The 23,627-nt window shown below is 38.7% G+C and overlaps 1 pseudogene; it reads left to right on the forward strand.

The window, feature by feature from the left end:
- Positions 1-339: 339 nt before the first annotated feature.
- Positions 340-23,627, forward strand: part of LOC112778501 (epimerase family protein SDR39U1 homolog, chloroplastic-like) — a 31,349-nt pseudogene continuing 8,061 nt past the window's right edge.

The raw sequence follows: 23,627 nt of genomic DNA on the forward strand, positions 1-23,627 counted from the left end.
ATTGATAAGATTATACTAGATTTGATAAATAAATTCCATATGTTTTGATGTGAGAATGCAGACAGTAATTTGAGCTTTACTAATATTTGATTAATAGTATCATAACAAGTTGGGGTTAGGGTTGTGGTTGAGTTCTCATTAGATATAAGTTATATAACTCTACCATGTGAAGTGCTACTTCATAAATCATAATCATTCTTAAGCTTATTATGCTGCATTTTGTTTAAATTCATACCTAATTCAGATCCCTTCACTATTGAAAGTCTACATTTATCTTCCTCTTAAATAAATAAAAAAGGTAGACAGATCATGCACTTTGGATTCATTGGTTAACTTTGCCTTGTCCTTCCAATGAAAAACTTTCCAGGAATTAAGATTGCGGAGGGGTCGGAATGGAAGAATAGCATTCAGGGCTCAATAGGGGTGGTTAACTTGGCTGGAATGACCGTAAGTACCAGATGGTCTTTGGAGCTTATTGCCTTGTTCCTATCACTGTCATTATTGGATTGTATTGAACTAAAGATTCATAGAGTTTTGGTTATTAAGAGATAATAGACATCTACCCAACGCTCATTTTAATTCTGCAGATAAAAATAGAAATCAAGCAGAGCAGGATTAGAGTAACATCAAAAGTAAGCATATGATTCTTGAAGGTACAAATTGAAAATGAACCTTTTTATATGTATATTTTTCTTGACAAATATATGTGCATCAAGTTAAGCAAGTTTTACTTACAAGATATAGCTCATTCTTTGATGCACCACTATTTTGTGGTACATTTTATGCTTAATTGAGTGGATTTTATCCGCTATTCTCACACTTATTCATAGAATTCGCATGTTTTGCATTTTCCTTCCTAATTTTGTGCTATGATTAAAAACATGTTTCTTTGACCTTAATTTTGCTATGTTTAATCCTCTCTTATTACCATTTTATGCCTTGATATGTGTGTTAAGTGCTTTCAGGGTTCATAGGGCAGGAATGGCTTACAAGATGGAAAGGAAGCATGCAAAAGTGGAAGGAATACAAGACACTGAAGGAATTGCTGAGCTATCCAGCCTGACCTCTTCGTACTAAATCGACCATAACTTGAGCTACAGAGGTCTAAATGAGTTAGTTTCAGTTGCGTTGGAAAGCTAACATCCGGGGGCTTCAAAATAATATATAATTTTCCAAATTTGTTGTTGATGAGCAGATAATTTATATGCTTTTTGGCATTATTTTTAGGTAGTTTTCAGTATGTTTTAGTTACTTTTTATTATATTTTTATTAGTTTTTAAATAAAAATCACATTTCCGGACTTTACTATGAGTTTATGTATTTTTCTGTGATTTTAGGTATTTTCTGGCTGAAATTGAGGGACCTGAGCAAAAATCTGATTCAGAGGCTCAAAAAGGACTGCAGATGCTGTTGGATTCTGACCTCCCTGCACTCGAAATGGAATTTGTGGAGCTACAGAATCCCAATTGGCGCGCTCTCAATTGCGTTGGAAAGTAGACATCCTGGGCTTTCCAGCAATATATAATAGTTGATAATTTTCCCGAGTTTTGATAACGCAAACTGGCGTTTAAACGCCAACTTTCTACCCTATTCTGGCGTTAAACGCCAGAACTGGCATAAAAGCTGGAGTTAAACGCCCAAACTGGCACCAGAATTAGCGTTTAACTCCAAGAAAAGTCTCTACATATGAAAGCTTCAATACTCAGCCCAAGCACACACCATGTGGGCCCGGAAGTGGATTTCTGCATTAATTACTCATTTTTGTAAACCCTAGGCTACTAGTTCATTATAAATAGGACCTTTTACTATTGTATTTTCATCTCTGGAACACATTATGTAACTTTTACATTCTGAGACCTCCATGGGAGGCTGGCCACTCGGCCATGTCTACCCTATTTTTACTTATGTATTTTTAACGGTGGAGTTTCTACACCCCATAGATTAAGGTGTGGAGCTCTCCTGTTCCTCATGAATTAATGCAAAGTACTACTGTTTTCTATTCAATTCAAGCTTATTCTTATTCCAAGATATTCACTCGCACTTCAACATGATGAATGTGATGATCCGTGACACTCATCATCATTCTCACCTATGAACGTGTGCCTGACAACCACCTCCGTTCTATCTGCAATAGCTTGAGTGCATATCTCTTGGGTTTCTAATCTAAAATTAGAACCTTCGTGGTATAGGCTAGAATTATTGGCGGCCATTCTTGAGATCCGAAAAGTCTAAACCTTGTCTGTGGTATTCCCAGTAGGATCTGGGATGGGATGACTGTGACGAGCTTCAAACTCGCGAGTGTTGGGCGTAGTGACAGACGCAAAAGGATCAATGGATCCTATTCCAACTTGAGTGAGAACCGACAGATGATTAGCCGTGCGGTGACAGTGCATTTGGACCATTTTCACTGAGAGGACGGACAGTAGCCATTGACAACGGTGATCCCCAACATACAGCTTGCCATGGAAAGGAGTATGAATGATTGGATGAAGGCAATAGGAAAGCAGAAGTTTAGAAGGAACAAAGCATCTTCATACGCGTATCTGAAATCCCACCAATGAATTACATAAGTGCTTCTATCTTATTTTCTGTTTTAATTATATTTCAATTATCAAAATCCCATAACCATTTGAATCTGCCTGACTGAGATTTGCAAGGATGACCATAGCTTACTTCAAGCCGACAATCTCTGTGGGATCGACCCTTACTCCCGTAAGGTATTACTTGGACGACCCAATGCACTTGCTGGTCAGCTGCACAGTGTTGTGTGAAAAGTGTGCCATCACGATTTCGTGTACCAAGTTTTTGGCGCCGTTTCCAGGGATTGTTCGAGTTTGGACAACTGACGGTTCATCTTGCTGCTCAGATTAGGTAATTTTATTTTAATTTTAAGCTTTTTGTTTTTAATTATTTTTATTTTTGAAAAAATTTCAAAAATAATTTTGTTCTTCAGAGTTTTCAAGAATAAATTCTAGAGTTTCTTGAGATACGTTGAATCCTGGCTGGCTATTAAGCCATGTCTAATTTTTTTGGACCGAGGTTTCACATATCCTTAGAAGAGCTTCTTTGTCTTTCTCATCAATTTAGCTGTTGTATGTAATGTTTTGCTGAAGCTTGGCTGGCCATTGGCCATGTCTAGTGTTTTGGACCGAAGCTTTCACTGAAAGCTTGGCTGGCTAGTAAGCCATGTCTAATTCCTAGACCGGAGCTTTAGACTAACATTGCATGATTCCTAGAATTTGTATTAAAAATTTTGAAATCCTTATCTTTCTTTTTCCAAATAATTTTCAAAAAATACAAAAAAAAATATTTTTAATAAAATCACAAAAAAAAAATAATTTATGTTTCTTGTTTGAGTTTAGTGTCACATTTTAAGTTTGGTGTCTTGCATGTTTTTTATTTTTTAATGTTCCTGTATTTTTCGAATACATGCATTAGTTTCTTCAATGATCTTCAAGTCGTTCTTGGTGATTTTATTGGGTCTGATCTTTAAATTCTCTTGTTTTGTGTCTTTTGTTGTTTTTCATATGCATTTTCAAATTGTTATTGTCCGTAGTATACAAACTTCTAAGTTTGGTGTCTTGCATGTCTTTGTTTTCCTGAAAAATTTTCAAAAACGTGTTCTTGCATGCATTGTTTATTTGACCTTAGTTTTTCATGTTTAATTTCATTCTGTTGTTTTTTCTCTCATCATTAAAAATTCAAAAATATATCTTTTCAAGTCAATAGCACAGAGAATTAAAGATTCAGAACATGCAGCAGAGAAATTACAGAGAAAAAGATGGGCGTTCAAAACGCCCAGTGAAGAAGGAAAAATGGCGTTTAAACGCCAGCCAAGGTAACTGGCTGGGCGTTAAATGCCCAAAAGGGTAGCATTTTGGGCGTTTAACGCCAGGATAGCAGCAAGGAGGTAATTTTGTTTTCAATTCAAATCTTTTTCAATTTTGAAAGTTTTAAAACTAATTTTTCAAAATCTTATCTTTTTCATATCCTCTCTTATCAATCATATCTTTTTCAAAATCAAATCTTTTAAATTATTTTTCAATATTTTCGAAAATCCTTGCTACAATTAATGATTTGATTCAAAAATTTCAAGTTGTTACTTGCTTATTAAGAAAGGTTCAATATTTGAATTTTAGAATCATATCTTTTAAATTTCTTGTTAGCCAAGTAATTAATTTCCAATCATATCATTAATTTAAAATCTTTTCAAATTGTTTTTTAATCATACCTTCTCAATCACATCTTTTTCAAAATCACTTATCCACTTTCTCACTTTTAATTTTTGAAAATCATCAACCACTTTTTCAAAATTCCTTTTAATTAATTTAAATTTTTAATTTTGTTTTCGAAAATTCTTCTCCCTCCTCACTTTTTTCTATTTAAGGACTACACTCCTCCTCAATTAGCAATTCGGACTATCTCTCCTTCTTCATATGTTCGAATTCTTACTTACCTACCTCATCCCTTTGTTCCTATTTTCTTCTAACACCTCAAGGAATCTCTATACTGTGACATAGAGGATTCCATACTTTCTTGTTCTCTTCTCTTTCATATGAGCAGGAACAAAGACAAATGTATTCTTGTTGAAGCTGATCCTGAACCTGAAAGGACCTTGAAGAGGAAGCTAAGAAAAGCTAAAGCACAACTCTCTGGAGATGACCTAACAGAAATTTTTGAAAAGGAAGAAGACATGGCAGCCGAAAATAACAACAATGCCAACAATGCAAGGAAGATGCTTGGTGACTTCACTGCACCCTCTTCTGACTTCTGTGGAAGGAGCATCTCAATTCCTGCAATTGGAGCAAACAACTTTGAGCTTAAGCCTCAATTAGTTTCTCTGACGCAGCAGAATTGCAAGTATCATGGACTTCCATTGGAAGATCCTCATCAGTTTCTAGCTGAATTCTTGCAAATCTGTGACACTGTCAAGACCAATGGGGTTGACCCTGAGGTCTACAGACTTATGCTTTTTCCCTTTGCAGTAAGAAACAAAGCTAGGACATGGTTGGACTCACAACTTAAAGAAAGCCTGAACTCTTGGAAAAAGCTGGTCAATGCCTTCTTGGCAAAGTTCTTTCCACCTCAAAAATTGAGTAAGCTTAGAGTGCAAGTCCAAACCTTCAGACATAAGGAAGGCAAATCCCTCTATGAAGCTTGGGAAAGATACAAGCAATTGACCAGAAGGAGTCCTTTTGGCATGCTTTCAGAATGGAGCATCATATGCATATTCTATGATGGTCTGTCTGAACTGTCCAAGATGTTATTGGACAACTCTGCTGGTGGATCTCTTCATCTGAAGAAGACGCCTGAAGAAGCCCAGGAACTCATTGAAATGGTTGCAAATAACCAATTCATGTACACTTCTGAAAGAAATCCTGTGAATAATGGGACAACTCAGAAGAAAGGAGTTCTTGAGATTGATACTCTGAATGCCATATTGGCTCAGAACAAAATATTGACTCAGCAAGTCAATATGATTTCTCAGAGTCTGTCTGAAATGCAAGCTGCATCAGGCAGTACTAAGGAGGCTTCCTCTAAAGAAGAAGCCTATGACCCTAAGAATCCTACAATGGCAGAGGTGAATTACATGGGAGAACCCTATGGAAATGCCTATAATCCCTCATGGAGAAATCATCCAAATCTCTCATGGAAGGACCAACAGAAGCCTCAACAAGGCTTCAACAACAACAATGGTTGAAGAAATAGGTTTAGCAATAGCAAACCTTTTCCATCATCTTCTCAACAACAGACAGAGAATTCTAAGCAGAACCACTCTGACTTAGCAACTATAGTCTCTGATCTATCTACGACCACTCTTAGTTTCATGACTGAAGCAAGGTCCTCCATTAGAAATTTGGAGGCACAAGTGGGTCAGCTGAGTAAAAGAATTACTGAAACTCCTCCTAGCACACCCCCAAGCAATACAGAAGAGAATCCCAAGAGAGAGTGCAAGGCCATAAACACGTCCCACATGGCCGAATGCGTAGAGGAGGGAAAGGCAGTGATTTCCACTGAGGAAGACCTCAATGGACGTTCACTAGCCTCCAAGGAGTTCCCTTATTTTGAACCAATGGAATCTGATGCTCATACAGAGACCATAGAGATTCTAATAAACCTACTTCTGCCATTCATAAGCTCTGATGAGTATTCTTCCTCTGAAGAGGATGAAGATATTGCTGAAGAGCAAGTTGCTAAGTATCTTGGAGCAATCATGAAGCTGAATGCCAAGTTATTTGGTAATGAGACTTGGGAGAATGAACCTCCATTGCTCATCAATGAACAGAATACCTTGGTTAGGCAGAAATTACCTCAGAAGAAACCGGACCCTGAAAAGTTCTCAATACCTTGTACCATAGGCACCATGACCTTTGAGAAGGCTCTGGGTGACCTGGGGTCAAGTATAAACCTCATGCCCCTCTCTATAATGGAGAAACTAGGGATCCTTGAGGTGCAAGCTGCAAGAATCTCACTAGAGATGGCAGACAATTCAAGGAAACAGGCTTATGGACTTGTAGAGGATGTCTTGGTGAAGGTTGAAGGCCTTTACATCCCTACTGATTTCATAATCCTGGAAACTGGGAAGAATATGGATGAATCCATCATCCTTGGCAGACCTTTCCTAGCCACAGCAAAAGCTGTGATTGATGTTGACAGAGGAGAGTTGGTCCTTCAAGTGAATGAGGACTACCTTGTATTTAAGGCTCAAGGATCTCCCTCTGTAACCATGGAGAGGAAACATGAAAAGCTTCTCTCAAAGCAGAGTCAAATAGAGCCCCCACATTCAAACTCTAAGTTTGGTGTTGGGAGGCCATCATCATGCTCTGAGTACCTGTGAGGCTCCATGAGAGCCCACTGTCAAGCTATTGACATTAAAGAAGCGCTTGTTTGGAGGCAACCCAATTTTTGCTAATCTATGTTAAATTTCTATTGTTATTTTATGTTTTCCATAGGTTGATGATCATGTGAAGTAACAAAAACAACTGAAAAAGCAAAAACAGAATGAAAAATAGCATTAAAAATAGCACACCCTGGAGGAGAAGCTTACTGGCGTTTAAACGCCAGTACGGGTAGCAGAATGGGCGTTAAATGCCCAGTCTGGCACCATTCTGGGCGTTTAATGCTAGAAAAGGGCACTAGACTAGCGTTTAACGCCAGAAAAGGGCAACAAGCTGGCGTTTAACGCTAGAAAGGGAAGAAAAGCTGGTGTTAAATGCCAGAAATGGGCAGCAACCTGGTGTTTAACGCCAGGATTGGCACTCTAAGGGGCGTTTACACGCCAACATGGTGCAGGGATGAGAAATCTTTGACACCTCAAGATCTGTGGACCCCACAAGATCTCCACCTACCTCAACTCTCTCCCTCTCTTCTTCACACCTTTCCATAACACCCTTTTCCAAATACCCCTCACATCTTCACCAATCACCTCCACCCACTCTTCCCCAAAAACCCCACCAACCTCACAATTCAAATTCAAATACTTTCCCTCCCAAACCCAACCCTTAATACACGAAAACCCCCTTTCTCTCTTACCCTATAAATACCCCCCTCACCACCTTCATTTTCACACATCACACACACTTCTCTCCAACTTGGCCGAACCTACACCAACCCTCCATCTCCTCCATTTTCTTCTTCTTCTACTCACTTCTTTCCTCTTTTGCTCGAGGATGAGCAAACCTTTTAAGTTTGGTGTGGTAAAAGTGTCGCTTTTTATTTTTCCATAACCATTTATGGCACCTAAGGCCAGAGAAACCTCTAGAATGAGGAAAGGAAAGGCAAAAGCTTCCACCTCTGAGTCATGGAAGATGGAGAGATTCATCTCAAAGGTGCATCAAGACCACTTCTATGAAATTGTGGCAAAGAAAAAGGTGATCCCCGAGGTTCCCTTTAAGCTCAAAAAGAATGAATATCCAGAGATCCGGCATGAGATTCGAAGAAGAGGTTAGGAAATTCTCACCAACATCATTCAACAAGTCGGGATCTTAATGGTTCAAGAGTTCTATGCTAATGCATGGATCACCAAAAACCATGATCAAAGTATGAACCCGGACCCAAAGAATTGGCTTACAATGGTCTGGGGGAAATACTTAGATTTCAGTCTGGAAAATGTAAGATTGGCATTCAACTTGCCAATGATGCAAGCAGATGCACGCCCCTACACTAGAAGGGTCAACTTTGATCAAAGCTTGGACCAAGTCCTTATGGACATTTGTGTGGAAGGCGCTCAATGGAAGAGAGATTCAAGAGGGAAGCCGGTTCAACTAAGAAGGCTTGACCTCAAGCTAGTGGCTGGGGATGGTTGGAGTTCATCCAACGGTCAATCATTCCCACTAGCAACTGGTCTGAAGTTACTATAGACCGGGCTATCATGATCCATAGCATCATGAATGGAGAGGAAGTAGAAGTTCATGAGGTTATACCCCTAGAACTCTACAAGGTGGTGGACAAGTCCTCTACTTTGGCAAGGTTAGCCTTCCCTCATCTAATTTGTCACCTCTGCAATTTAACTGGAATTGACATAGAGGAAGATATCCTCATTGATGAGGACAAGCCCATCACTAAGAAAAGGATGGAGCAAGCAAGAGAGCCCACTCATGGACCTCAACAAGAGCATGAGGAAATTCCTCATCATGAAATCCCTGAGATGCCTCAAGGGATGCACTCCCTCCACAAAATTATTTAGAGCAAATTAACACCTCCCTAGGAGAATTAAGTTCCAACATGGGACAACTAAGGGTGGAACACCAAGAGCATTCCATCCTCCTTCATGAAATTAGAGAAGACCAAAGAGCAATGAGGGAGGAGCAACAAAGGCAAGGAAGAGACATAGAGGAGCTGAAGCGTTCCATTGGATCTTCAAGAGGAAGAACTAGCCGCCATCACTAAGGTGGACCGATTCTTTAATCTCCTTGCTCTTATTTTTTTTTTCGAAAATTATGCTTTATGTTCTATCTATGTTTTTGTCTTTATTACGTGATCATTAGTGTCTAGTGTCTATGCCTTAAAGCTATGAATGTCCTATGAATCCATCACTTTTCTTAAATAAAAAATGTTTTTAATTGAAAAAGAAAAAGAAGTACATGAATTTCGAATTTTAAAATAGTTTAATTATTTGATGTGGTGGCAATACTTTTTGTTTTTCTGAATGAATGCTTGAACGGTGCATATTTTTGATATTGTTGTTTATGAATGTTAAAATTGTTGGCTCTTGAAAGAATGATTAAAAAGGAGAAATGTCAGTTGATAATCTGAAAAATCATAAAATTGATTCTTGAAGCAAGAAAAAGCAGTGAAAAGCTTGCAAAAAAAAAGAAAAAAATGGCAAAAAAATAAAAGAAAAAGAACAAGCAAGCAGAAAAAGCCAATAGCCCTTTAAACCAAAAGGCAAGGGTAAACTAAAAAGGATCCAAGGCTTTGAGCATCAGTGGATAGAAGGTGGTGCGCAGAAATTGTGATTACACTTTGATTATGTAAAATTTATTGCTCTTTCTTTCCCTGGCAATGGCACCAAAAATACGATGCCAATACCATGGTTCACAACTTTGCACAACTAACCAGCAAGTGCACTAGGTCGTCCAAGTAATACCTTACGTGAGTAAGGGTCGAATCCCACGGAGATTGTTGGTATGAAGCAAGCTATGGTCACCTTGTAAATCTCAGTCAGGCAGATATAAAATAGTAATGGGGTTTTCGAAAATAGTACTAAATAAGGATAGAAATACTTATGTAATTCAGTGGGTAGAATTTCAGATAAGCGTGTAGAGATGCTTTCGTTCCTCTGAACCTCTGCTTTCCTGCTATCTTCATCCAATCAATCTTACTCCTTTCTATGGCTAGCTTTATGTAAGGATGTCACCGGTGCCAATGGCTACTTTCGATCTCTCTCGGGAAAATGATCCAAATGCTCTGTCACAGCATGGCTAATCGTCTGGAGGCATCACCTTTGTCGTTGGTTGCATCCTATTCCTCCTTGTGAAAATGGTCCGATGCGCTGTCACTGCATGGCTAATCATCTGGAGGTTCTCAATCATACTGGAATAGGATTTACTATCCTTTTGCGTCTGTCACTACGCCCAGCACTCGCGAGTTTGAAGCTCGTCACAGTCATTCAATCCCAGAATCCTACTCGGAATACCACGGAGAAGGTTTAGACTTTCCGGATTCTCATGAATGCCGCCATCAATCTAGCTTATACCACGAAGATCCCAATATCTCGGACTCGGTCCCCTGTATTAGTAATCTAAGAGATACTCATTCAGTCTAATGTAGAATGGAAGTGGTTGTCAGGCACGCGTTCATAGGGAATTATGATGATTGTCACGTTCATCACATTCAGGTTGAAGTGTGAATGAATATCTTAGAAGCGGAATAAGTTGAATTGAATAAAAAACAGTAGTACTTTGCATTAATCCTTGAGGAACAGCAGAGCTCCACACCTTAATCTATGGAGTGCAGAAACTCTACCGTTGAAAATACATAAGTGATAATGGAGTTCATTGGTCTCGGCCCCAGAGGGGAACCGGAGTAACCAAGACTGCGAATAAAATGATAAAAAGTTTTATTTATAATAAACTAGTCACTAGGGTTTACAGAAGTAAGTAATTGATGCATAAATCCACTTCCGGGGCCCACTTGGTGTGTGCTTGGGCTGAGCTTGAATGTTACACGTGCAGAGGCTCTTTCTGGAGTTGAACGCCAGCTTTTGTGCCATTTTGGGCGTTGAACTCCACTTTGCAACTTGTTTCTGGCGCTGAACGCCAGAATTGGGCAAAGAGCTGCCGTTGAACGCCAGTTTGCGTCGTCTAAACTCGAACAACGTATGGACTATTATACATTGCTGGAAAGCCCTGGATGTCTACTTTCAAACGCAATTGGAAGCGCGCCATTTCGAGTTCTGTAGCTTCAGAAAATCCACTTTGAGTGCAGAGAGGTCAGAATCCAACAGCATCAGCAGTCCTTCTTCAACCTCTGAATCTGATTTTTGCTCAAGTCCCTCAATTTCATCCAGAAAATACCTGAAATCACAGAAAAACACACAAACTCATAGTAAAGTCCAGAAATGTGAATTTAACATAAAAACTAATGAAAACATCCCTAAAAGTAACTAGATTCTACTAAAAACATACTAAAAACAATGTCAAAAAGCGTATAAATTATCCGCTCATCACAACACCAAACTTAAATTGTTGCTTGTCCCCAAGCAACTGAAAATCAAATAGGATAAAAAGAAGAGAATATACTCTAAATTCCAAACTATCAATGAACCATAGCTTCAATCATATGAGCGGGACTTATAGCTTTTTGCCTCTTGAATAGTTTTGGCATCTCACTTTATCCATTGAGGTTCAGAATGATTGGCATCTATAGGAACTCAGAGTTCAGATAGTGTTATTGATTCTCCTAGTTCAGTATGATGATTCTTGAACACAGCTATTTTATGAGTCTTGGCCGTGGCCCTAAGCACTTTGTTTTCCAGTATTACCACCGGATACATAAATGCCACAGACACATAATTGGGTGAACCTTTTCAGATTGTGACTCAGCTTTGCTAAAGTCCCCAATTAGAGGTGTCCAGGGTTCTTAAGCACACTCTTTTTTTGCTTTGGACCTTGACTTTAACCTCTCAGTCTCAAGTTTTCACTTGACACCTTCACGCCACAAGCACATGGTTAGGGACAGCTTGGTTTAGCCGCTTAGGCCAGGATTTTATTCCTTTAGGCCCTCCTATCCACTGATGCTCAAAGCCTTGGGATCCTTTTTATTTACCCTTGCCTTTTGGTTTTAAGGGTTATTGGCTTTTTGCTCTTGCCTCTTGGTTTTAAGAGCTCTTGGCTTTTTCTGCTTGCTTTTTCTTTTTCTTTCTTTTTTTTTTTTTGCCTATTTTTTTTCTGCAAGCTTTGTTCTTTGCTGCTTTTTCTTGCTTCAAAAATCATTTTTATGATTTTTCAGATTATCAAATAACATGTTTCCTAGTCATCATTCTTTCAAGAGCCAACATATTTAACATTCTTAAACAACAACTTCAAAAGACATATGCACTGTTTAAGCATACATTCAGAAAACAATAAGCATTGTCACCACATCAATATAATTAAACTAAGTTCAAGGATAAATTCGAAACTCATGTACTTCTTGTTCTTTTGAATTAAAACATTTTTCATTTAAGAGAGGTGATGGATTCATAGGACATTCATAACTTTAAGACATAGTTACTAACTACTAATGATCATGTAATGAAGACACAAACATAGATAAGCACTTAATATAGAAAACGAAAAACAGAAGAAATAAGAACAAGGAATGAATCCACCTTAGTGATGGTAGCGTTTCCTTCTTGAGGAACCAATGATGTCCTTGAGCTCTTCTATGTCTCTTCCTTGTCTTTGTTGCTCCTCCCTCATTGCTTTTTGATCTTCTCTTATTTCATGAAGGATGATGGAGTGCTCTTGATGTTCCATCCTTAGTTGTCCCATATTGGAACTCAATTCTCCTAGGGAGGTGTTGATTTGCTCCCAATAGTTTTGTGGAGGAAAATGCATTTGAGGTATCTCCGGGATCTCATGGTGATGAGCTTCATACGCCTCTTGAGCTCCATGAATGGGCTCTCTTGCTTGCTCCATCTTTTTCTTAGTGATGGGCTTGTCTTCTTTAATGAGGATATCTCCCTCTATGTCAACCCCAGCCGAATTGCATAGGTGGCAAATGAGGTGAGGAAAGGCTAACCTTGCCATAGTGGAGGACTTGTTAGCCACCTTGTAGAGTTCTTGAGGTATAATCTCATGAACTTCCACCTCTTCTCTAATCATGATGCTATGGATCATGATGGCCCGGTCTATAGTAACTTCAGACCAGTTGCTAGTGGGGATGATGGAGCATTGGATGAATTCCAACCATCCTCTAGCCACAGGCTTGAGGTCCAATCTTCTTAGTTGAACCAGCTTGCCTTTGGAGTCAATCTTCCATTGAGCTCCTTCCACACATATGTCCATAAGGACTTGGTCCAACCTTTGATCAAAGTTGACTCTCCTTGTGTAGGGGCGTGCGTTCTCTTCCATGTTTGGCAAGTTGAACGCCAACCTCACATTTTCCGGACTAAAATCTAAGTATTTCCCCCGAACCATTGTAACATAGTTCTTTGGATCCGGGTTCTTACTTTGATCATGGTTCTTGGTGATCCATGCATTGGCATAGAACTCTTGAACCATTAGGATGCCGACTTGTTGGATGGGATTTGTTAGAAATTCCCAACCTCTTCTTTGAATTTCATGTCGGATCTCCGGATACTCATTTCTTTTGAGTTTGAAAGGGACCTCGGGGATCACATTCTTCTTGGCCACAACATCATAGAAGTGGTCTTGATGGGCTTTGGAGATGAACCTTTCCATCTCCCATGACTCGGAGGTGGAAGCTTTTGTCTTCCCTTTTCCTTTTCTAGAGGATTCTCCGGTCTTAGGTGCCATCAATGGTAATGGAAAAACAAAAAGCTTATGCTTTTACCATACCAAACTTAGAATTTTGCTCGCCCTCAAGCAAGAGAAGAAAGAATAGACGAAGAAGAAAAAGAAATGGAGGAGAGGGAGAAGGGGTTGTGTTTCGGCCAAGAAGAGAAGAGATGGTTGTGTTGTGTGAAAATGAGGAAGAATTGAGGGTTATATATAGGGATGGGAGGGGGTGGAGGTTCGGCCATTTAGGGTGGGTTTGGATGGGAAATTGATTTTGAATTTTGAAGGTAGGTGGAGTTTATGAGGTAGGTTTATGGGGAAGAGTGGATGGATGTGAGTGGTGAAAAGGTGATGGGGAAGAGAGATTGAGGTGATTGGTGAAGGGTTTTGGGGAAGAGTGTTTATGGGATTGTGTGAAAGAGGGGTGAGAAGAAGTGAGTGGAGGTAGGTGGGGATCCTGTGGGGTCCACAGATCCTGAGGTGTTCAAGGATTTACACCCTTGCACCAAATTGGGCATGCAAAATGCCCTTGCACACAACTCTGGCCGTTCAGCGCCAGGTTGGTGCCCATTTTGGGCGTTCAACGCCCATTTGTTGCCCATTTCTGGCGTTGAACGCCAGAACCATGCTTGTTCTGGGCGTTCAGCGCCAGCTCCTCTCCAGGGTGCAATTCTGGCATTCAGCGCCCAGATGATTCCCATTATGGGCGTTCAGCGCCCAAATACTGCCCATTTTGGGCATTCAGCGCCAGAACCATGCTCTGTTCTAGCGTTAAACGCCAAGCAGATGCTTCCTCCAGGGTGTGATTTTTCTTCTGCTGTTTTTTATTCCGTTTTCGATTTTTATATTTATTTTGTGACTCCACATGATCATGAACCTATAAAGACATATAACTCAAGAAAAATATAGTTAGATAAATAAAAATTGGGTTGCCTCCCAACAAGCGCTTCTTTAATGTCAGTAGCTTGACAGTGGGCTCTCATGGAGCCTCACAGATGTTCAGAGCATTGTTGAGACTCCCCAACACCAAACTTAGAGTTTGGATATGGGAGTTCAACACCAAACTTAGAGTTTGGTTGTGGCCTCCCAACACCAAACTTAGAGTTTGACTGTGGAGGCTTTGTTTGACTCTGCTTTGAGAGAAGCTTTTTCTGCTTCCTCTCCATGGATGCAGAGAGAGATCCTTGAGTTGTAAACACAAGGTTGTCCTTATTCAATTGAAGGATCAATTCTCCTCTGTCCACATCAATCATAACTCCTGCTGTGGCTAGGAAAGGTCTTCCTAGGATGATGGATTCATCCTCTTCCTTCCCAGTATCTAAGACTATGAAATCAGCAGGGATGTAAAGGCCTTCAACCTTTACTAACACGTCCTCTACTTGTCCATAAGCCTGTTTTCTAGAATTATCTGCCATCTCTAATGAGATTTTAGCAGCTTGCACCCCATAGATTCCCAGTTTCTCTATTACAGAGAGGGGCATGAGGTTTATCCCTGAACCAAGGTCACACAGAGCCTTAAAGATCATGGTGCCTATGGTACAAGGTATTATGAACTTTCCAGGATCCTGTCTCTTCTGAGGCAATGTCAGTTGATCCAGATCACTTAGTTCATTGGTGAACAAGGGAGGTTCATCTTCCCAAGTTTCAATACCAAATAATTTGGCATTCAGCTTCATGATTGCACCAAGAAACTTGGCAGTTTGCTCTTCAGTAACATCCTCATTCTCTTCAGAAGAGGAATACTCATCAGAGCTTATGAATGGCATAAGGAGGTTCAATGGAATCTCTATGGTCTCTAGATGAGCCTCAGAGTCCTTTGGTTCCTCAGAGGGAAGCTCCTTATTGATCACTGGACGTCCCAGGAGGTCTTCCTCCTTGGGATTCACGTCCTCTCCTTCCCTTACAGGTTCGGCCATGGTGCTTATGTCAATGGCCTTGCACTCTCCTTTTGGATTCTCTTCTGTATTGCTTGGGAGAGTACTAGGAGGGATTTCAGTGATCCTTTTACTCAGCTGGCCCACTTGTGCTTCCAAATTTCTAATGAAAGACCTTGTTTCATTCATGAAACTTACAGTGGCCTTGGATAGATCAGAGACTAAGTTTGCTAAATTAAAAGTATTTTGTTCAGAGTTCTCTGTCTGTTGCTAGGTGGATGATGGAAAAGGCTTGCTATTGCTAAACCTATTTCTTCCACCATTATTAAAGCCTTGTTGAGGCTTTTGATCCTTCCATGAGAAATTTGGATGATTTCTCCATGATGAGTTATAGGTGTTTCCATAAGTTTCACCCATGTAATTTACCTCTGCTGTTGCAGGGTTTTCAGGATTATAAGCTTCTTCATCAGAAGATGCCTCTTGAGTACTATTGGATGCAGCTTGCATTCCATTCAGACTCTGGGAAATCATATTGACTTGCTGAGTCAATATTTTATTCTGAGCCAATATGGCATTCAGAGTATCAATTTCAAGAATTCCCTTCTTCATAGGCGTCCCATTACTCATAGGATTCCTTTCAGAAGTGTACATGAACTGGTTATTTGCAACCATGTCAATGAGTTCTTGAGCTTCTGCAGGCATTTTCTTTAGGTGAATGGATCCACCTGCAGAAGTATCCAATGACATCTTTGATAGCTCAGATAAACCATCATAGAATATATCCAGGATGGTCCATTCTGAAAGCATGTCAGAAGGACACTTTTTGGTCAGCTGCTTGTATCTTTCCCAAGCTTCATAGAGGGATTCACCTTCTTTCTATCTGAAGGTTTGAACATCCACTCTAAGCTTGCTCAGCTTTTGAGGAGGAAAGAACTTGGCTAAGAAAGCCGTGACCAGCTTATCCCAAGAGTTCAGGCTGTCTCTGGGTTGAGAGTCCAACCAGATTCTAGCTCTGTCTCTTACAGTAAATGGGAAAAGCATGAGCCTGTAGACTTCAGGATCTACTCCATTAGTCTTAACAGTATCACAGATTTGCAAGAATTCAGTTAAGAACTGAAAAGGATCTTCAGATGGAAGTCCATGAAAATTGTAGTTTTGTTGCATTAGAGAAACTAGCTGAGGTTTCAGCTCAAAGTTGTTTGCTCCAATGGCAGGAATGGAGATGCTTCTTCCATGTAAATTGGAATTAGGTGCAGTAAAGTCACCAAGCATTCTCCTTGCATTATTATTATTTTCGGCTGCCATCTCCTCTTCTTGTTCGAAAATTTCTGAAAGGTTATCTCTGGATTGTTGTAATTTAGCTTCTCTTAGTTTCCTTTTCAGAGTCCTTTCAGGTTCTGGATCTGCTTCAACAAGAATGTTCTTATCCTTGCTCCTGCTCATATGACAAAGAAGAAGGCACAGAAAAATAATAATAATAACAGGGATCCTTTATACCACAGTATAGAGGTCCTTATGTAAGTGGAAGAAACACAAGGGTGAGGAGAGCAGAGATGTGAGATGAGGAGATGTTAGTAGATGAATAAATAATTAGAATGAGATGAGAGAGGGAGAATTTCGAAAAATATTTTTTTTTTTTTGAAAAAGAGGGAGATATTTTCGAAAATTAGAGAGAGAGAGTTAGTTAGGTGGTTTTGAAAAAGATAAGAAACAAACAAAAAGTTAGTTAGTTAGTTGAAACAAATTTTGAAAAGATAAGAAGATAGGAAGTTAGAAAAGATATTTTGAAAATCAAATTTTTGAAAAGGATAAGATAAGAAGATATTTTTGAAAAGATATGATTGAAATTAGTTTTGAAAAAGATTTGATTTTTAAAATCACAATTAATGACTTGATTCACAAGAAATCACAAGATATGATTCTAGAACTTAAAGTTTGAATCTTTCTTAACAAGTAAGTAACAAACTTGAAATTTTTGAATCAAAACATTAATTGTTATTGTTATTTTCGAAAATTTGATATAAAAAATGAAAAAAGATTTTTGAAAAATATTTTTGGAATTTTCGAAAATAACTAAGAAATTTGAAAAAGATTTTATTTTTGAAAAAGATTTTGAAAAAGATGAGATTTTTAAATTGAAAATTTGATTTGACTCATAAAAACAACTAGATTTTAAAAAGTTTTGAAAAAGTCAAATCTAATTTTCGAAATTATGAGAGAAAAGAGGGAAAGATATTTTTTGATTTTTTTTTTTTTTGAATTTTTTAATGATGAGAGAGAAAAACATGAAAATTATGCAATGCATGAGAATTTTAGATCAAAACATGTGATGCATGCAAGAATGCTATGAATGTCAAGATGAACACCAAGAACACTATGAATGTCAAGATGAACATCAAGAACATATTTTTGAAAAATTTTTAATGCAAGGAAAACATGCAAGACACCAAACTTAGAATTCTTTAATACTTAAAAACTAAGAATTCAAGAATGCATATGAAAAACAAGAAAAGACACAAAACATGCAAATGCAAAGATCAAACAAGAAGACTTACCAAGAACAACTTGAAGATCATGAAGAACACTATGAATGCATGATTATTTTCGAAAAAAATGCAAGATGCACATGCAATTGACACCAAACTTATAACATGACTCAAGACTCAAACAAGAACACAAAAAATATTTTTGATTTTTATGATTTTCTAATTTTTTTTTTTTTGTATTTTTTCAAAAATTATTTGAAAAACAAAAAGAAGGATTTCAAAATCTTTAATATGAATTCCAGGAATCTTGTGCTCTTTAGTCTAAAGCTCCAATCAAAGGGTCAGACATGGCTTAATAGCCATTCAAGCTTTAGAATGGATTTACATCCATTGAGGTGATTAGTTGAAGACCAATCCCAAAGGAGTTTCGGTATGGCTTTTCAGCCAGATAGGATTCAACATGTTACCATGAAACTCTAGAATTCATTCTTGAAAGTTTTGAAGTCATAGAATAATTTATTTTTGAAAACATTTTTAAAAAAAAAAAATTTTTTCGAAAACAAAGGAGAAAATTTTGAAAGATTTTTGAAAAAATTTTTGAAAAGAAAACAAAAAGAAAATTTACCTAATCTGAGCAACAAGATGAACCATCAGTTGTCCAAACTCAAACAATCCCCGGCAACGGCGCCAAAAACTTGGTGCGCAGAAATTGTGATTACACTTTGATTATGTAAAATTTATTGCTCTTTCTTTCCCCGGCAACGGCGCCAAAAACTTGGTGCGCAGAAATTGTGATTACACTTTGATTATGTAAAATTTATTGCTCTTTCTTTCCCTGGCAATGGCACCAAAAACACGATGCCAATACCATGGTTCACAACTTCGCACAACTAACCAGCAAGTGCACTGGGTCGTCTAAGTAATACCTTACGTGAGTAAGGGTCGAATCCCACGGAGATTGTTGGTATGAAGCAAGCTATGGTCACCTTGTAAATCTCAGTCAGGCAGATATAAAATAGTAATGGGGTTTTCGAAAATAGTACTAAAATAAGGATAGAAATACTTATGTAATTCATTGGGTAGAATTTCAGATAAGCGTGTAGAGATGCTTTTGTTCCTCTGAACCTCTGCTTTCCTACTATCTTCATCCAATCAATCTTACTCCTTTCTATGGCTAGCTTTATGTAAGAATGTCACCGGTGCCAATGGCTACTTTCGATCTCTCTCGGGAAAATGATCCAAATGCTCTGTCACAGCACGGCTAATCGTCTGGAGGCATCACCTTTGTCGTTGGTTGCATACTATTCCTCCTTGTGAAAATGATCCGATGAGCTGTCACTGCATGGCTAATCATCTGGAGGTTCTCGATCATACTGGAATAGGATTTACTATCCTTTTGCGTCTGTCACTACGCCCGGCACTCGCGAGTTTGAAGCTCGTCACAGTCATTCAATCCCAGAATCCTACTTAGAATACCACGAACAAGGTTTAGACTTTCCGGATTCTCATGAATGCCGCCATCAATCTAGCTTATACCACGAAGATCCCAATATCTCGGACTCGGTCCCCTGTATTAGTAATCTAAGAGATACTCATTCAGTCTAATGTAGAACGGAAGTGGTTGTCAGGCACACGTTCATAGGGAATGATGATGATTGTCACGTTCATCACATTCAGGTTGAAGTGCGAATGAATATATCTTAGAAGCGGAATAAGTTGAATTGAATAGAAAACAGTAGTACTTTGCATTAATCCTTGAGGAACAGCAGAGCTCCACACCTTAATCTATGGAGTGCAGAAACTCTACCGTTGAAAATACATAAGTGATAATGGAGTTCATTGGTCTCGGCCCCAGAGGGGAACCGGAGTAACCAAGACTGCGAATACAATGATAAAAAGTTCTATTTATAATAAACTAGTCACTAGGGTTTACAGAAGTAAGTAATTGATGCATAAATCCACTTCCGAGGCCTACTTGGTGTGTGCTTGGGCTGAGCTTGAATGTTAAACGTGTAGAGGCTCTTTCTGGAGTTGAACGCCAGCTTTTGTGCCATTTTGGGCATTGAACTCCACTTTGCAACTTGTTTCTGGCGCTGAACGCCAGAATTGGGCAGAGAGCTGGCGTTGAACGCCAGTTTGCGTCGTCTAAACTCGGGCAAAGTATGAACTATTATACATTGCTGGAAAGCCCTGGATGTCTACTTTCCAACGCAATTGGAAGCGCGCCATTTCGAGTTCTGTAGCTCCAGAAAATCCACTTTGAGTGCAGGGAGGTCAGAATCCAATAGCATCAGCAGTCCTTCTTCAACCTCTGAATCTTATTTTTGCTCAACTCCCTCAATTTCAGCCAGAAAATACCTGAAATCACAGAAAAACACACAAACTCATAGTAAAGTCCAGAAATGTGAATTTAACATAAAAACTAATGAAAACATCCCTAAAAGTAACTAGATTCTACTAAAAACATACTAAAAACAATGTCAAAAAGCGTATAAATTATCCGCTCATCAGAAGGGCCCACAGGAATAAAATCCTGGCCTACGTGGCTAAACCAAGCTATCCCTAACCATGTGCTTATGGCGTGAAGGTGTCAAGTGAAAAGCTTGAGACTGAGCGGTTAAAGTTATAGTCCAAAGCAAAAGAGTGTGCTTAAGAGCTTTGGACACCTCTAACTGGGGACTCTAGCAAAGCTGAGTCACAATCTGAAAAGGTTCACCCAGTTATGTGTCTGTGGCATTTATGTATCCGATGGTAATACTGGAAAACAAAATGCTTAGGGTCATGGCCAAGACTCATAAAGTAACTGTGTTCAAGAATCAACATACTGAACTAGGAGAATCAATAACTCTATCTGAATTCTGAGTTCCTTTAGATGCCAATCATTCTAAACTTCAAAGGATAAAGTGAGATGCCAAAACTGTTTAGAAGCAAAAAGCTAAGAGTCCCGCTCATCTAATTAAAACTAATCTTCATAGATGTTTTCGGAATTCATTGTATATTGTCTTCTTTTTATCCTACCTTGTTTTTAGTTTCTTGGGGACAAGCAACAATTTAAGTTTGGTGTTGTCATGAGCGGATAATTTATACGTTTTTTGGCATTATTTTTAGGTAGTTTTCAGTATGTTTTAGTTACTTTTTATTATACTTTTATTAGTTTTTAAATAAAAATCACATTTCTAGACTTTACTATGAGTTTGTGTATTTTTCTGTGATTTCAGGTATTTTCTGGCTGAAATTGAGGGACCTAAGCAAAAATCTAATTCAGAGGCTAAAAAAGGACTGCAGATGTTGTTGGATTCTGACCTCCCTGCACTCGAAATGGATTTTCTGGAGCTATTAAAGCCCAATTGGTGCACTCTCAATTGCGTTGGAAAATAGACATCCTGGGCTTTCCAGAAATATATAATAGTCCATACTTTGCCCAAGTTTTGATAACGCAAACTGGCGTTTAAACGCTAACTTTCTACCCTATTCTGGCGTTAAACGCCAGAACTGGCATAAAAGATGGAGTTAAACGCCCAAACTGGCACCAGAGTTAGCGTTTAACTCCAAAAAAAGTCTCTACATGTGAAAGCTTCAATACTCAGTCCAAGCACAAACCAAGTGGGCCCGAAAGTAGATTTCTGCATTAATTACTCATTTCTGTAAACCCTAGGCTACTAGTTCATTATAAATAGGACCTTTTACTATTGTATTTTCATCTCTGGAACACATTATGTAACTTTTACGTTCTGAGACCTCCATGGAAGGCTGGCCACTCGGCCATGTCTACCCTATTTTCACTTATGTATTTTCAACGTTGGAGTTTTTACACCCCATAGATTAAGGTGTGGAGCTCTGCTGTTCCTCATGAATTAATGCAAAGTACTACTGTTTTCTATTCAATTCAAGCTTATTCTTATTCCAAGATATTCACTCGTACTTCAACATGATGAATGTAAAGATCCGTGACACTCATCATCATTCTCACCTATGAACGCGTGCCTGACAACCACCTTCGTTCTATCTACAATAGCTTGAGTGCATATCTCTTGGGTTTCTAATCTAAGATTAGAACCTTCGTGGTATAGGCTAGAATTATTGGCGGCCATTCTTGAGATCCGGAAAGTCTAAACCTTGTCTGTGGTATTTCGAGTAGGATCTGGGATGGGATGACTGTAACGAGCTTCAAACTTGCGAGTGTTGGGCGTAATGACAGATGCAAAAGGATCAATAGATCCTATTCCAACATGAGTGAGAACCGACAGATGATTAGCCGTGCGGTGACAGCACATTTGGACCATTTTCACTGAGAAGACGGACGGTAGCCATTGACAACGGTGATCCCCCAACATACAGCTTGCCATGGAAGGGAGTATGAATGATTGGATGAAGGCAATAGGAAAGCAGAGGTTCAGAAGGAACAAAGCATCTTCATACGCTTATCTAAAATCCCACCAATGAATTACATAAGTGCTTCTATCTTATTTTCTGTTTTAATTATATTTCAATTATCAAAATCTCATAACCATTTGAATCTGCCTGACTGAGATTTACAAGGATGACCATAGCTTGCTTCAAACCGACAATCTCCGTGGGATCGACCCTTACTCCCGTAAGGTATTACTTGGACGACCCAGTGCACTTGCTGGTCAGCTGCATGGAGTTGTGTGAGAAGTATGCGATCACAATTCTGTGTACCAGTCGTGCTGTTAGGCGACGCGCACGTGTGGATCACACGTACGCATGACCTGGCGAAAGTTCAATCCATGCATATGCGTGCACGACGCGTACGCGTGACAGAGCCACATGCTGGACGTATCAGAAATTGCTGGGGGCGATTTCTGGGCTATTTTTGACCCAGTTTTTGGCCTAGAAAACACAGAATAGAAGCTGTAGAGTGGGAGAATCAATCATTCATTCAGACATTTTTTCTATTATTCATAATTTAGGTTTTAGATGTAGTTTCTAGAGAGAAAGGCTCTCTCCTCTCTCTTAGGTTTTAGGATTTCTCTTAGTTTTAGGTTTATTTCTTCTCAATTCCAGGTTCAATGTTCCTTTAATTCAGTTTCTCTTCTACTTTTATTTATTCTAGCATTCTAGTTTATTTATTTTCCCAATTTGGTTTTTGAACTCCATTTTAGATTTGATTTCTTTATTTAATGCAATTTGAGGTCTTTCAGATTTATGATTACTTTCTTCTATTTATGTTGTTGATGCTTTTAATTTAATTTATATTTCTCTCCTTTTGGCTTTGATTGAGTAATTGGAGACACTTAAGTTATCAAACTCCTTTGTTGATTGATAATTGGAATTTGCTGGTTGGTTTGGATCCCTCTAAAGCTAGTCTTTCCTTAGGAGTTGACTAGGACTTCAGGAATCAAATTGATTAGTCTACTTGACTTTCCTTTATTTAGTAAGGGTTAACTAAGTGGGAGCAATGAACAATTCTCATCACAATTGATAAGGATAACTAGGATAGGATGTCTAATTCTCATACCTTGCCAAGAGTTTTCTTAATTATTAATTTACTTTCTTGAAATTTATTTTTCTTGTTCTTTATTCAAAAACCCCAAAAAGATAATCTTCCATAACCAATAATAAATACACCTCCCTGCAATTCCTTGAGAGATGACCCAAGGTTTAAATACTTCGGTTTATTTTTATTAGTTTTAAGTGACAAACAAGTTTTTGTATGAAAGGATTATTGTTGGTTTAGAAACTATACATGCAACGAGGATTTATTTGTGAATTCTTTACTAGCAAAAATCCGTTCATCAAAATGGCGCTGTTGCCGGAGAATTGCAAACGTGTGCCTTATTATTGGTTATTGTAAATATTTG

Source organism: Arachis hypogaea, chromosome 19, assembly GCF_003086295.3.
Source record: "Arachis hypogaea cultivar Tifrunner chromosome 19, arahy.Tifrunner.gnm2.J5K5, whole genome shotgun sequence".
In the NCBI taxonomy this organism is placed as follows: Eukaryota; Viridiplantae; Streptophyta; class Magnoliopsida; order Fabales; family Fabaceae; genus Arachis; species Arachis hypogaea.